This window comes from Pongo pygmaeus, chromosome 10 (genome assembly GCF_028885625.2).
Source record: "Pongo pygmaeus isolate AG05252 chromosome 10, NHGRI_mPonPyg2-v2.0_pri, whole genome shotgun sequence".
NCBI lineage: Eukaryota > Metazoa > Chordata > Mammalia > Primates > Hominidae > Pongo > Pongo pygmaeus.
The window spans coordinates 84,045,175-84,061,620 of record NC_072383.2 but is presented as its reverse complement, the minus strand read 5'-3'; positions in this window follow the sequence as shown (position 1 = coordinate 84,061,620).

The window sequence follows — 16,446 nt, the reverse complement described above, 5'->3', positions numbered from 1 at the left end:
AGAACAAGCTCAGTGGGCCCAAGAAAAACTCAGGCAAAAGTGCCACCGGCCACAGAAGTTTCAAGCTGGAAAAGCAACACCCTAATGATCCTGTGACAGTATTACAGGTGTGAACCACTGCACCCAGCCATGGCTACTTTTTTATTTTTCTTTAGAAAGTGTTTGTTCCGATCATTACCCATTGTTTAACTGGACTGCCTTTTTATTGTTGAGTTATGAGGTTTTTCTTTTCAGATATATGCACCGCAAATATTTTCTTCCAATTTGCAGCTTACCTATTTTCATAAGAATGTCTTTCAAAGAGCCAGTGTTTAAGTTTGATGGAATCAATTGACCACTTTTATTCTTTCTGATTAGTGCTCCTAATAGCCTAAGAAATGGTTGCATACCTCAATGTCACAAAAATGTTTATGTTTGCTTCTAGAAAGTTTACAATTCTAGCTTTTATAATTTAAATCCATGAAATGATCTCAAATTAATCTTTGTGCATGCTGTTGATGTCAGGTTTTCATTTTTATATTTCATTCCTCCACATTATTTGTTAAATAGATATTGTTTTCCCATTGAGATTTGCTGCCTCCTTTGAAAAACCATTGATCAGATCGTATAAGTTTTGATCTTATATCAAATGGTCTCTTTATGTGACTTTATGTAAATAATACAGTATTTTGATTACTGTAGCTTTGTAGTAACTTTAAAATCAACAAACTTAAGTTCCTCAGCTTTGTTTTCTGCAAAATCATGCTGGTTTCTGTTTATTCTTTACATTTCTACATACATTTTCAAATCAGGTTTTTTGTTTGTATTTTAAAAGCCTGATTTTGATTGGGACTGCATTAAATCAAATTGATTAATTTGAGATAATTGATATGTTCAATGTATTTAGTCTTCTCATCCATTAATATGGTATGTTCTCCATTACTTCAGGTCTTTTTAAACTTAACTTCTGCTGGGCATGGTGAGGCACATCAGTAGTTCCAGCTACTTTGAAAGCTGAGGCGAGAAGATCCCTTGAGCCCAGGAATTCCAGGATGCAGTGAGTAAGTTTTATTTCTAATTGTTAATTGTTAGCATACAGACAGCAAAATGATATTTATAAATTGTCATTCTACCCTGCAATGTTGTTAAATTCATTGATCAGATCTATTAGCTATTTCTTTGTAGATTCCCTTGGATTGTCTACCTAAACAACCATACTGTATGCAGATAAAGACACTTCTTTTTTCTTTCTTTCTAACCAGTAAGTCATTTAGTTATTTTTTGTTGTTTCTTGCTGAATTAGCAAACACTTCCAGTACAAAGGTGTTGATCAAGTGGTGAGAGCAGAAATTCTTGTCTGATTTCTGATTTTATGTGGAAGCAGTTAGTATTTTACAATTAAGCATTATCCTAACTGTACTTTTTCTTTGTATTTCTAGTTTGCTGATAGGTTTTTATTTTTTAATCATAGATGGGTGCTTAATTTTGTCAAATGTTTTTGCCACATGTATTAAGATTATCATATGAATTTTGTCCTTTCTTTTTGTTATTTTGATTATTGTTTTGGCTAATTTTTAAAATGTTAAATCAACATTATATTGTTGGGATAACAGCATAATGTCATGTCTTATTCTATTTATATAATGTAGAATGTATTTTGTACTTTGTTAAGAATTTTTACTTGTCTTTTCATAAGAGATTGTGTTCTATGCTATTTGTTTCTTGAAATATATACAACTAATTTTCATATCATAATTAATCTGGCCTCATAAAATTATATGGGAAGTGATCTCTTTTATAGCTGAAACATTTGTGTAAAACTGGTATCATTGCTTTACCATTAGTTAGAGTCTACCAGTGAAAACATCTTGGCCTGGTGGGAAAGTTTAGACTTGTAAATTTTTTTTTCCAAACAAATCTAGGCCTATTCATGTGTTCTGCTTCTTTTATCTAATCTGTCTTTCATCAAAAACTAATCATGGAGGATGACAGAAGTTTTCCTCTGCTTATTTATAAGCCCTTTAATGTGTGCCTACAAGATGTCATGGCACACCACAACTTACTTAAGACTTGGACAATCAATGGCTTAAGAAAATACAAGTGATAAAATTCACACATCCCAATAATTATCTTTCAACGTGATCACTCTAGGAAGCTCTCTACTAATTCTGACAATATATTCACAATACCAGCTTGAGATGCTGCCTCAGATAAGTATCTTTGGTTTCAAATGCATTAATATGACCTGGGTCAATAATCCTTGTTTTAGAAACTTGTATCCCTTATTGGTTTTCCTATATTATCTAAGTCATCAAACTTATTGACATGTCTTTACTCATAATGTTTAGTTATTATATCATATTTTTTGTAGGATCTACAGTAACATTCTCGTAATCATTTCTGACATTGCATTTTTCTCTGTATTTTCTTGATGAATTTTGCTAGAGATGTATCAATTTTCTTCATCTTTTTAAAAAACTAGCTTTTGGCTTTTGTTGACTTTCTCTATCATTTACTCAACTTTATTAATTTATATTCTTGACATTATTTATTTTCTTCTGTAGTTGATTCTTAAACAATGTGGGTTTGAACATACGGGTCCACTTATGTACAAATATTCTTCTGCCTCTGTCATCTCGAGACAGAAGGACTAACCATTCCCTTTCCTCCTCCTCCTCAGCCTACTCAACATAAAGATGATGAGGATGAAGATGTTTATGATGATCACTTATACTTAATAAAGAGTAACTATATTTTTTATTCTGTGTGATTGTCAACTTTCTCTATCTTACTTTATTGTAAGAATACAGTATACTATATATATATATATACATAGCATACAAAATATGGATTAATGGACTATTTATGTTATTGGTAATACATACTTTGTCATAACTTTAACTGAGTAGGTGAAAGATCTGTACACTGGAAATTACAAAAAATTGATGAAAGAAATTAAACAAGGCACAAATAAATTGAAAGATATCTTGTGTTTCCAGATTTAAATAGTTAATATTGTTAAAATGTCCATAGGGATTCCTTTTTATCCTCTTCACTTCTCATCGCTTGCTGTGCTGGCCCACACCTTCTGTCTGTGTGTCTCATCAAAAGCCATATGTTAATCTCAACAGATGCAGAAAAAGCTTTTGAAAAAATAAAAAATTCCTTCACGTAAAAACTCTCAACACGTTAGGCACAAAGGAACATGCCTCGAAATAATATGAGCTATCTATGACAAACTCACAGCCAACGTCATACTGAATGGGCAAAAGCTGGAAGCGTTCCCCTTAAGAATTAGAATAAGACAAGGATGCCCACTCTTACCACTCCTATTCAACTGGAAGTCCTAGGCAGAGCAATCAGGCAAGAGAAAGAAATAAAAGGCATCCATATAGGAAAAGAAGAAGTTAAATAGTCTCCCTTCACTGTTGTTATAATTATATATCTGGGGAACCCTAAAGATTCTGCCAAAATAATCCTAGAGCTGATAAAACAATTTTAGTAAAGTTTCAGCTTACAAAATCAATGTACAAAAATCAGTAGCATTTCTAAATACCAATAATGTTCAAACTGAGAACCAAATCAAAACACAATTCCATAGCCACACAAAAGCTAAAATACCCAGGAATATATCAAACCTAGGAGGTGAAAGATCTCTCCAAGGAGAGCTGCAAAACACTATTGAAAAAAGTCAGAGATGATACAAACAAATGGAAAAAAATTCCATGCTCACGGATTGGAAGAATTAGTGTTGTAAAATGGCCAAACTACCCAAAGCAACCAACAGATTCAACTCTATTCCTATGAAATTACCAACATCACTTTTCACAGAATTAGGGAAAACTATTCTAAAATTCATATGGAACCAAAAAAGAGCCTGAATAGCCAAGGCAATCCTAAGCATAAAGAACAAAGCTGGAGGCGTCACATTACCCAACTTCAAACTATACTACAAGGCAAAACAGTATAGTACTGGTATGAAGGCAGACACACACATGAATGGAACGTGATAGAGAACCCAGAAATAAAGCCACACACCTACAGCCATCTGATCTTCAACAAAGTTGACAAAAAAATAAGCAATACAGTAAGTACTCCACAGTCAATAAATGGCACTGCAATAGCTGGTTATCCATACGCAGAAGAATGAAACTGGACTCTTGCTTATCACCATATACAAAAATTAGCTCAAGATGGATTAAAGACTTAAATGTAAGATCTAAAACTATAAAAATCCTAGGAGAAAACATAAGAAATATGCTTCTAGACATCACATTGGTCTGGCAAAAAAATTATAACTAAGTCCTCAAAAGCAACTGCAACAAAAATGAAAACTGACAAAAGATATCTAATTAAACTAAACAGCTTCCACATAGCAAAACAAACTATGGACAGAGTAAATAGATAAGCTACATAATGGGAGAAAATATTCACGAACTATGCATCCAACAAAGGTCTAGTATCCAGAACCTTATTATAAGGAACTTAAACAAATCAACAAGTAAAATACAAATAACCCAATTTTAAAAAATGGGCAAAAAGCATGAACAGACATTTCTCAAAATAATACATATAAGCAGCCAACAAACATGAAAAAATATTCCACATCATTAATCCTCAGAGAAATGCAAATCAAAACCACAATGACATAAGTAACACCAGTCAGAATGGCTTTTATTAAAAAGTTAAAATATAACAGATGATGGTGTGGTTACAGAGAAAAGTGAATGCTTATATATTGTTGATGGAAATGTAAATGAGCTCAGACACTGTGGAAAGCAGTTCGGAGATTTCTCAAGGAATCAAAAATAGAACTACTACCTTTCAACCTAAGCAAGTCCATTACTGATTATATACCCAGAGGAAAATCAATTATTCTACCAAAATGACATGTCCAGTCATATGTTTATCATATTGTTACTCACGATAGCAAAGACATGGAATCAGCTCAGGTGCCCATCAATGGTGGACTGGATAAAGAAAATGTGGTACATGTATATACCATGGAATGCTACACAGCCATAAAAATAAACAAAATTGTTTCCGTTGCAGCAACATGGATATAGCTAACGGTCATTATCCTAAGCAAATTATTGAATAAGCAGAAAACCAAATACCATGTGCTCTCACTTATAAGAAAAAGCTAAACATTGGGTACACACAGACATAAAGATGACAACAATAGACACTGGGAACTACCGGGGCCTAAGGGGAGAGAGAGGGGCAAGGGTTGAAAAACTATTTATTGTATACTATACTTACAACCTGGGTGATGGGATCAAATGTGCCTAACCCACAACTTCATGCAATATTTCCAGGTAACAAACATGCGCATATATCTTCTGAATCTAAAATAAATGTTGAAATTAAAAATAAGTGGATTGCAGGCTCAAAATTAAATCCACACATTTATTACAGCCAATTGATTTTCAACAAAGATGCTAAGTATAACAATAGGAAAAAGGCAGGTTTTTCAATAAATGGTAATGGAAAAACTGATATGCACATGCAGAAGAATGAAATTAGATTCTTATATCACACTGTACAAAAAAACAGCTCAAAATGAACAAAAAGCTTAAATATAACACTTCAAACTGTAAAACTGCTAGAAGAAAACATAAGGGAAAAACTTCATCATATTGGTCTGGGCAATGATTTCTTTAATAGGATGCCAAAAAAGAAAGAAAACCAGACAACAAAAGTAGAAATAGACAAATGGGATTACATCAAACTAAAAAGATGCTTCACAGCAAAGAAAACAATCAATATCATTGTATTAGTCCATTCTGATACTACTGTAAAGAGTTGCCTGAGAGGGTAATTTATAAAGGAAAGAGTCTTAATTGACTCAGTGTTCTGCAGGGCTGGAGAGGTCTCAGGAAACATATAATCATGACAAAGGGGAAAGTAAACATGTCCTTCACATGGCGGCAGGAAGGAGAATTGCAGAGCAAAGTGAGGAAAGTGCAGAAATCCTTATAAAACCATGAGAACTCACTCGCTATCATGAGAACAGCATGGGGAAACATCCCTATGATCTAATCACCTCTCCATGGGGTCCCTCTCCCAACATGTGTGGGTTACAATTGGGATTACAATTTAAGATAGGATTTTGGTGTGGACACAGAGCCAGACCATATCAATAGTGAATATGCAATTGATAGAATGGGAGACAATATCTGCAAACTATGCATCTGTAAAGGTGCTAATATCCAAAATATATAAGTAACTCAACTCAATACCAAGTAAATAAGTAAGCCAATTAAAAAATAGGCAAAAGGGCCAGGCGCGCTGGCTCACACCTGTAACCCCAGCACTTTGGAAGGTGGAAGTCGGAAGTGGGCAGATCACCTGAAGTCGGGAGTTTGAGACCAGCCTGACCAACACGGAAAAACCCTGTCTCTACCAAAAGGAAAAAAAAAAAAATTAGCCAGGCATGGTGGTGCATGCCTGTATAGTCCCAGTTACTAGGGAGGCTGAGAGATGAGAATCGCTTGAATCCAGGAGGTGGAGGTTGCGGTGAACCAAGGTCACACCATTGCACTCCTGCAGGGGCAACAAGAGCAAAACTCTGTCCAAAAAAAAATATGCAAAGGACTTGAATAGTTGTTTCTCCCAATAAGACAAAATGCCCAACAAGTTTAAGTGTGTGTGTGTGTCTGTATGTAATGCTCTACAACAAGGGAAATGCAAATTAAAAACACAATGAGATGTTGCCTCGCACCTGTTGGAATGACTATTATAAAAAAAAGATAAGAAGTGTTGACTAGGATGTGGGGAAAAAAGAAGTCCTCACACAGTTAGTGGGAATGTAATTATGGAAAACTGTATGGAGATCTCTCAAAAAATAAAAAAATAAAACTGCCATCTGATCCATCAATTTAACTACTGGGCATATATCCAAAGGAAAAGAAATCTGTATTTCAAAGAGATATCTGCACCTCTATGTTTATTGCAACGTTATTCACAATAGCTAAAATGGAGAATCTACCAAAATGTCTATCAATGGATGAATGAATAAAGAAAATGTGATAAATATACACAATAAAATAGTATTTAGCTATAAAAATAAGGGAATTATATGGTTTTTGACAGCATGAATAAACCTGAAGGATGTTACATTAAGTGAAATAAGCCAGGCACAAAAGGAAAAATACTGCATAATCTGAAAGACTTGAACTCAGGTAAGCAGAAAGTAGAACAATGGTTACCAGGGACTGGAATGGTTTTGAAGGTGGGTGTTTGGAAATGTTGATAACAGGACACAAAGTTTCAACTAGACAGGAGATATATGTTTAAGAGATCTATTGTACAACATATTGGCTATAGTTAACAATATATTGTATTCTTGAAAATACTGAATGGATGTAAAGGGTCCTTATGACAAAAATAACTATGTAAGGTGATACATATATTAATTAACCAAGTTAGTCATTCCACAACGTATGTATACTCCAAAAAATATTTTGTAAATAGTAAGAACATACAATTTTATCTTTTGATTTAAAAAATAAAAGTAAAATATAGGAATTTAAAAAAATATACTAAGATCTTTACTACAGTGTTTGCTTTCACACCTTCAGGCCAAGGCATTCTTTCATTGCACACAAGTGATTATAATCAGGAATTGTTTTGTGAGAACGAAGTCAGCAGAAAGGCTGGTAAATAATAAGAATGTTTTCTGGCACCTGGTTGTGGTAATACAATACTTTATCTCCACATTAATAATAGCTGGTATTTATGGAGTCATTGTTTTCTTACAGCATCTCTATGGGATTCAATTATATCCTGCTTTACAAATACAGACACGGAGGCCCAGAGTTTGAATAAGCAGTTTGTGGTGGGAGTGTGCTTCAAACACATGTAGTCTAGCTCAAGAGTCCACGTTCTCAACCATTCTGCTATAAACATATGCAGGGTCCACAATATGTAAGTACCTGATATATAGATTCTTGGGATGGCAATACTTGTATTGAGATTGCTTGGATGCAGCACTTCTTTCTCTCTCCTTTACTCTGCTTCCAGTGTGTGGCCAATGTCATTTTAACTAAGGCATTATTTATTTAGATGTGATAATGGAGTCAATCATGTTTCAGTGAAGTTTTGTCAGGTGGCTTTGAATAACTGTTCTTAATTTATTATTGTTAATGTACAGGGAGATTGCAATCTGGAACACAGTGGATGGCGTCTGCATTCAGAAATGTCATATTTAATTTTAGATTTTTAAGAATATAATTTATTACCATTCATTTAATATGACAAGATTTCACTTTTAAAAAGTCAGATTTTTAGGGTTTCTCTCTCAAAAAAAAATCAGAAACTGCAGAAATAATGGACCCATGTTCCACATAGGGGCAATCTGCTAGAGCTATCTAGGTAACTATATTCATTAGCATAACATGTTTAACACCCTTTGGAAATTTTGTTAGAGGCCATTGATATGTAGTTTCACTTGAAAGAAAAATATTCGCTGACATCACTTTGTAAAATTGTCTATAGATCTACCTTATTCTTTTAAACATTTGTGTCAAAAGGTCCATAATTGGAGTGTGTTTTTGTATTTAAACATTCACTTATTAAAGTACATTCAATATATTTCTTTATGCAAGAGGCAGCCTATTGTAATTGCCAAAAGCACTGCTTTATATCTCTTCTCTGCCTCTTAGTAGCTTTGTAACCCCAAGCAAGTTATTTCACATCTCTCTTCCGAGTTTCCCTTATCATAAGACGGATTTGAACATGAGCCTATCTCATAGACTTTTGTAAGTGTTAAGGCAAGTGCCTGACACATAATAGATAGTTGTTAGACAATTCATTTTTTACTATTGCATGCAATGATGCCAAAATATACCTTTTGGGGCATTTACAATGTTGAACTCCTTTAGGTTAGATTTTTAGAATTAGAACCATTAAGTAAAAAAGAAAGAAATGTGCACTTTAAAGTTTTACAAATGTAATTTTGGAAAATTATTCCCCAAGCAGGGAGTTTCAGTTAAATACACATCAATAGTGTGTGCCTGGTAGATACTGGGGAGGATTATTCTTTTAAAATTTGGCCAATCTAATGTTTAAAAAGTGGCTTGCTTTTGTTGTTTTATGCTACCTTTCTCTGATACCTACTAAGTCTAATTGTAACAGTTATTTAACTCTGTGTAACAATTTACTCCAAAACTTAGCATCTTGGAACATTTATTAACTAAAGCAGTTTGTAAGAGTCAAGAATCTGGGAGCAGCTTTGCTAGATGCTAAGGCCTCAAGGTGTCTCACGAGACTGGAGGTAAACTTTAGACCAGGGCTGCAATCTCTGAAGGGACTGGAGTATCTAAATTGACTCCTATGGCTATTGGCAGGGGGCTTCAATTCCTCACCATGTGCACCTCTCCATATGGCTGGTCACAAAATGGCTTCCCTCAGAGCAAGACAGAAGCTAGTCTTTTAAAACCTAATACTGAAAATGATACATCATTACTTCTGCCAATATTTGTTAGAAGCTAACCCACTTTTATTCATTACAAGTATTTTAATAAGACCTTCTACACTTGGCCAGGCATGGTGGCTCACACGTGTAATCCCAGCACTTTAGGAGGCTGACAAGGGTGGGTCATTTGAGGTCAGGATTCAAGACCAGTCTGGCCAACATGGTTGAAACCCTGTCTCTACTACAAATACAAAAATTAGCCTGGTGGTAGTGGTGCACGCCTGTAATCCCAGCTACTCGGGAAGCTGAGGCAGGAGAATTGCTTGATCCTGGGAAGTGGAGGTTTCAGTGAGCTGAGATGGACAAATGTGAACAGCTTACCTCCAGTTCTAGCTTTTTAGCTGCCCTGCTTTCTATTGCTCTCAAAGGTTTCAATCTCAAAAACTAGATGAACAAAGTCGCATCTGCGACCACTGCCCTAACAAGCTCAGACTCCTGTAAGTGCAGTGCAAGTGCAGAAGAAGTAACCTTAAGGTCATGTAGTCAAACATTACTTCCTGATGTACTCTCAGAAACTCGCACACTTAGCTAAAATTTGAAGATCCATAGTGGTTGTCTTTTGAGTGGTTTCCAGAAAATATCTTGCTCATAAGCCTGCAGGTTTTTCTGTTGAACTCTAGTGAGAAAGCTGTAACCTGAGAAATTTCTTGTGTCACAGGATTGTTGGGGTGTTGCTTTTCTGGCCAGAAACCTCTGTGAGCAGTGGTATCTTTGCCGAGTTTTCCTTAGGTCCACTGGGCTTGTTCTGCCCACTCAGCCTGGCAGGCTGTGTTCGGCTCATGCTACTTGCCTGGATTCCATTCCTGCCAAGGGCGAGCCAGATGTGGAGTGGTGAGGGGTGTGAGAGCAAGCGAGCATGGGGTCCGACCACTGCACAAAGTCAGGCACGCTGGCTGCTGCAGTGGATGGGCAGCTCCAGGTGCTGGCATGGGCACCAGCTCACTGAGGGGCTGTGGCTGGACCAGGTACGCTGTAAGCAGCTTCCATGGCTGACACTGGGGAATGTCGTGGTGCCGAGAAGCTTGGAGACTCCAGGACCTGCAGGGCCCCAAAGAGGGAGTAACAGCCCTGGCTCAGGGAGCTTCCCAGGTCTGGGGTCCCCGAAGGGCCACAGTTCTTCTCTCCCCTTCACCTGCAATGTGGTGAGCAAGGAGAGTGTTTCAGCCCTGTTACAGCTCTTTCAACCCTGCCATTTGGCAGGTCCTGAGTTCTTGTCCTGTCTCCAGGAAGAATGAGGTATGCGGACAAGTAGAGGGTGAGCAAGGTGAAGAGGAGCTTTACTGAGTGTCAGAATAGCTCACAGGAGACCCTGGAGTGGATAACTCCTCTCTGCAGGCAGGTTGTCCCATCCAGTGTTCAACTGTCAGCTGAGAGGAGGCATTGGAGTAGGTAGCTCCTCTCTGCAGGCAAGTCATCCCATTGTCTCCCCGAATCTGCCTGAGTCTGGGATTTCTATGGGCCTCAGAGGGGAGGAAGTACCTGCTGATTGGACCATGGGCAGCCATGGGCGGGCACAGGACAAAACACCACAAGTTCCCTCTCTGGTCCAGGAGACTGGCGCCTGGCCCCCAGGCTTTAGGCTTTCCCTAGCCTGAAGGTGGGGCTTCACAAGGGACCCATCCCTTTCTTCCTTGGAGCCTGTCTGCCTTCTACTGCTTTCTATGGTGCCCAGGCTGTTCATGAAGAAGGTCCAGGCAGGCCAGTGCCGAGCTTCCCTCAGTCTCCACTTGGCCTCCCTCTTGTGCTTATCAGACCCCAAAGTCCAGAGGGGGCGGAGACAGCAGAGGTCTGGCATGTCAGTGCTTCCCCAAGTGTGCACACACCCGACTGGGCTGTGACAGCACCGGGGCTCAGCCCCAATCTTGCTCCGAGATCAGAGCGGTGCCGAGAGTGGGGAGAGTCCAGGCAGTTGGAGCTGACACCTTCAAGCCTGCTGAGGCATGAAAGGGGGTATTTCTGGATCCCCAAGACTTAGAGATGCCCAGGTCCTCAGTCACGGCTGAGATGACTGCATCTGGGCCCGGGAGGGCGGGGCTCCCGCCTCTTTCCGGCCCCCAGGAGCACAGGGAGGCCCAGGTCTGCAGCTGTGACTTGGGTGGCTTCAGCTGTGCCCAGGAGGGCAGGCAGGAGGCCTGCTCCTAGCCTCCAAGAGCACAGGGAGGCCTGGGTCCGCAGCCATGGCTTGGACAGCTGCAGTTGCACCCGGGGAGCTCCTGCCCTGCCACCTCGGTAGGGCGGGGTTCCCACTTGTCCCTGGCTCCCGCTGGCTCTGTGGAGCATGCAACCCCAGCTGTGCCTCCCCATTGCAGCCTGAGCCTTGGCAGCGGCTGCTTCAGATGGTCTGCCACTGCTATTACTTACATTTGGATTTGGATCACTTTTAGCATCACTGGTATCTTTTCAGTTCAATAGGAAACCTTAATTCATTGAAAAATTTTGTAACATTGCTGCTCAAAGGGCAAGTGTGGATTCAGAACCCTGCACTTCCCAGGAGGCTCCTAGGTGCAGGTGTAAATCATCCATCTCTTCTTCCAGAACACAAAAGCATAGTAAGAGGAGGCAGTTTTTACTCAAAGGGCAAATGGTACCATGGTGTCCTTCTCCAAGGAAAGTCAGTCCAAGTTCATCTGCTTCATATTATTGGTGTATTGGTCTGCTGTCATGAGCAAATGACACAGACTGGGTGGCTTCAACAACATAAATTCATATTCTCACAGTTCTAGAGGCTAAAAGTCCATAATCAAAGTGTCCGAAAATAGTTTCTGGTGACGGTTCTCCTCCCGGCTTGTAGATGGCCACCTTCTCTGGCTGCATCCTCACATGACTTTTTATCTGTTTATGAGTAATGACAGACAGAACTCTGTTGTCTCTTCCTCCTTTTGTAAGAACACCAACCCTATCAGTTTAGAGACCCACCCGTATGCCCTCATTTAACTTTAATTATTTCCATAAAGTCTCTCTCTTCAAATACAGTCACTTTGGGTTTAGGGCTTCAATATAAGAATTTTGTGGAGGACACAATTCAATCAGTAACAATTAGTGTTAGTGCTCTGATACATATGAGCCTATGATGTTCTCCATATCATAAGGAAATAAAATTTGTACAGTGGTGAATTCACATTACATTCACAAAATCTTTAATAAGTCTTAAAAAGGAAAGAGTCACAAATCTACGTAATAAAAGTAAAGTATCATTTAAGGAAAATTTCCAAAGGCAATTAAGTGATTATATTATAATCATAAATTATTATTTTTGTTAACAACAATAGGTTGGCCTTGATTTGGTTTTGATTAATTATGCAATCATCACATAGCTCTCAACCTCACTTTTCTTATCTATAAATTTGAGATTCTATTTTCTTTCCTGCTCAGCATACTGTGATCAAATAAGACACCAAATATAAAAATGTCTTATGTAAAGCACTACAACATAATATTATATCATTTACCGTAGAAGGTGAATGTATATTTGGTGGTGTTTATACACTTATATGCACATATTTTATGTTATGTGCATATTTTGTGTTTCATAGCCTTCAAAACTTTCTTTGAAGTAGAGCAGTTTCCACCAGTAGCCAGCCTTATATGGATTTATCTTATTGGATACATTACATACATACTCATTAACACATTAGATACATTAGATACATACTCATTAATAACAGTCATAGCTCCTAAGTGAGGAAATTTGGCCTTTTATTTAGGACACAGGTATCTGGCCAAAACTGAGCCAGTCAGCTACTCAAATATTAAGTTTATTTTATTAAATTATATTTTTAATGGAATCACCTATTGAAGCTGGATGACTAATTATACCATCTGACTATATGTAATTACTACAAAGCTTAGTAGTGCCATTCTGAACTTTTATGGAGAATCAAAGAGCATTGACACCATAGAAACCTAGATTTGAAATGGAATCCCTGCTTCTGAGATATACCTAATCCATTCAAGATAGTTATATCTTTTATGCTTAAAACCTCTTAGGGAGGTTAATTTACAACCCATGACACCTACCATCCATTAAAAGGTTTTGTGAGAAAAGCCTCATCCATTCCAATTTTTAGAGACAGTTTCCTATTACCATGAGCAAATTTAAAACAGGAAAGAACTCCTGAAGATAGGTACTTATAGATAATAATAATAATTATAGTCGCTCTGGTATTCAATTTAAGAATTTATTTTTACTGACTTTTGGGGGCTTTCCTTTTTGTTGTAAATGGCTCTGTTTTGCACAATACCCTTTTGCCACAACCTGTTGTCCAAAGATTCCCACTCAAATTATGGTCCTACCCTCTGGCGAGCTCTAATTATTTCTGAGTTCTTCTCTCTCTTTTCCATACAAAAGAAGTTCTATCTTATTATTATTTGCTTGATTGAGAATGGGGTTTTAAGTAAATCAGATAAACTGACTGATTATAACAAGCTATCCAGTATGTTATTTCCTCACAAATTGCTGTGTAAGTGGCAATAAATTGTCTCACAGTCAAGTATCTGTGTAATCAGAAGAATTTCAGCTCTGCTGTTCTTTTTATGAAGGCCCTGGGGACAACTGGCTCTTATAACAGATGCCTATTGTAATTATATCAGTAAGCCAATTTAATAATTAAAATGTGAAAAGTAAATTTCTAGCAATAAGAAGAGAGCTCATCTTTACAAGAGTTTTTTAGAAGAAAAATTCTCTTAGACTTTAATAAGAAAATAAGGTTACATTATTATTATTTTCTCCATTTATCAGATCAGAAAACGGAGTCTCGGAAGGTTAAATAATTTACCCAAGGTCTATACTAGGAAGTGACAGAGTTGTGACATGGATCCTTGTCTGTGCAGCTCCAAAACTTAACACTCTTAACTCTGCCGCTCTTTTAGTGAAGTCGTGTATACTAAAGCTAAAAGTCAGAAAAGCTCATGTAATAGAGAGCCTTGAATGATAACCTACAGAGTTTGTGCTGAATTCTAAGAGTCTTTAAAGGATTTAAGATGAAAATGAGAGTGATATTTTTAAAACTTTAGTTTTATAATGTATTGCAGGAGGAAGAAAATCAAGACATTGATGTAAACGGTCAGGGAGCTGTGCAAAGACTTTGCTCTCCATTCTTTGCATGCATTAGATCAGCCCAAATAATTGTGAAATTTGGTTGTCAGAAAGGAAATTAATACCTCTTCATATGGGTCAAGTGCAGTGGTTCACACCTGTAATCCCAGCACATTGCGAGGCTGAGGCAGGTGGATCGCTTGATCCCAGGAGTTCGAGACCAGCTTGGTCAACATGTCAAAACCCCATCTCTACAAAAAAATACAGAAAATAGCTGTGTGTGGTGGTGCATGTCTATAGTTCCAGTTACTCAGGAGGCTGAGGTGGAAGAATCACCTGAGTCCTTTAGGTCAAGGCTACAGTGAGCCAAGACTGGTGTCACTGCACTCCAGCTTGGGTGACAGAGTGACACTGTCTCAAAACAAACAAATAAGACTTCATATGGAAACAGGCTGGGTCTCTATCAGACTACATGTTTTAGCAACATTTAGCTTTTGATATCAAGTCAACCAAAGATTAAATAATTTTCATTTAATTGCGGAGAATATACATTCTTTTATCAAGTATAATGTATCATTTTCAATGTTGATTTTTCATATGTTAATCTATTTGTAAGGGAATACGTCTTTTCTATCTATTTTGGCTGAGCTTCATATCATAAATGAATGAAAGGACATTCTATTTTGTACCATCAAAACCTTTTTGCACATTTTATGTTTTAAGAAAAGTAGAAATTATATAAATAAGTAGCCATCTTTCTTCTATAAAGACTTCTTATTTATTCAGAAAAAGGACTAATGTATTCTCATAGTTTTTCAGGGTGTAATTTTCAGGAAGCCAAAACATGAATTTCATACAAATATGTAGTGAGCAAGTGACAAAAATGGACTTAACTCATTAGTGAAGGATCCAGCAGAATTATAAAGCTGGTCCAAAAGAGAGTGAGAAAGACTGTTATGGATAGACTGAATTAAAGACAGAATGCTGAAAGAAAATTAAATAGATGTAAAGTTGGTTGATGTTCTAGGCAATAAAACTACAACTTTTGTGTTATCTTTTCTACTAGATAAAATAATTTGTATTGCTTCTGAACAACAAAATTTACTCTTTTTTAAAAAAACAATTTAACATCTGATCTCACGGAGTCTCAGCCTAATAAAAAATAGTAAATAAAAAAATGCATTCTTCCAGAGAATCTTTGAAAGGGTCTATTAGACAATGGTCCATTATATCTTTGAAATAACATGCAGTCATCCATTTGTTTTATTTTCAAGTGCGAGATAATTTATCCTAACCATCTCTACCCTATAATAAAAATAGTACTTAGGTTAACACTATATGTCAGCAATTGGTATGCATTATTTCACTTAGTTCTCAGAATTAATATCAATTAGCATAAGACTTTTTCTGAAACTTATTATTTTCTTCCAAAAAGTTTTTATGAGAAAAACTTGAATGAGAGTTTGAATATTTTGAAGGTTATTGCTCTACATAGCCAAATTCATTTCTCAAAAAAGACATGCCAATTTTTAATATTTATGCAGAGTAGTATACAATGATCATCATATTAACACTATTGAGCATCATCATTTTAAAAAGTAGTCAATTTGGTAGATGTAAAACAAAGTCTTGTTTCAATTTAACTATACAATACCTAGTTACTAATGAAGGTTACTTAAAAAAAGTATTAGTACATATATGGTGTATATATTTATGGGGTACATGAGATATTTTGATACAAGCATACAGTGTGTAATAATCACCTCAGGGTACATGAAGTTTTCAGTTCTTCAAGCATTCATTATTTGTGTTTCAAACATTTTAAATTGTACCCCTTCTGTTATTCATTATTCTAAAATATACAACAAATTATTGCTGATTGTAGTCAATTTTTTAAAACATGGTTTTAACTGGACATGGTGGAACATGCCTGTAGTACTAGCTACTTAGATGG